Consider the following 989-nt stretch of genomic DNA (forward strand, 5'->3'; position numbering starts at 1 on the left):
TTTAAGACAGATCTTGATATCTTCTTTTGGATGATGAATGTGATGCCATTCCTCTTCAATTTTTCATTCCTGGCATGGTAAACCATATGATTGTCACATTCAAAATGACCAATATCAGTTTTTTTCACCTCACTAGGTCTGGTAGCATAATGGTTACAAATCAGGCTGCTAATCTCAAGGTCAGCAGTTTGAAACTACCAGTGGTTCTACGGGAGAAAGATGAGGCTTTCTGCTCCCATAAAGATTTACAGCCTCGAAAACGCTATGCAGGGCCACTATGGGTCAGAATCAACTCAACAGTACTTAACAACAACAACAACAACAACAGTGCCTAGAATATCAATCTTTATATGTTGGAACCAACTCAACTGCACCTAAAAAACAACAACAAAGTGGTTGGCATTAGGATTTAAAGCCAGGAACTCTAGAACCAAGATTCTGTCTATGATGGTTCATATACCACTCAAAACCACCATTTGGAAAAGTATTGACCATCGTACAATAGAACTTTCTGAGAATAAAGGATTAAGACTTGGTAGAGTTGGGGACCAGGATTTAATGGCAAACATTGTCACAGGGTTGCCAGAGAAATACAAAATGACGGTTATATCAGAATTTCAGATAAATGATGAGTAAATGTTAGCACAGTGTATGCAAAATTAAATGGAATGTTCTGCATTTTTATTTGGTAAATCTGGAACTCTGAGAACCAAGGTGATTCCAGCTGGAAGTTTATCCGCAGAGTGGTCATTGAGCACTAGTGGTAAATCCAATCCCTATCAGTAGGCGGCAGTAGAGGATTGAATACGAATGGGAGAAAGTGTTGATGGTGGGGAGAGAAGTGGGCAGAGGAGAGGGCTTTGAAACTGCTTTAGAGACACAAGTTGAGTCTCAAATCAGTGGAAGACCTGAACAGCTACTCACAGAAAGTAACAGTTTACACGTGACTAATAAACATAGAAAAATGCTCAGTCCTATTCATAATTAAA

The sequence above is a fragment of the Chrysochloris asiatica genome, unplaced genomic scaffold, assembly GCF_000296735.1.
Source record: "Chrysochloris asiatica unplaced genomic scaffold, ChrAsi1.0 scaffold00083, whole genome shotgun sequence".
Taxonomy (NCBI): Eukaryota; Metazoa; Chordata; class Mammalia; order Afrosoricida; family Chrysochloridae; genus Chrysochloris; species Chrysochloris asiatica.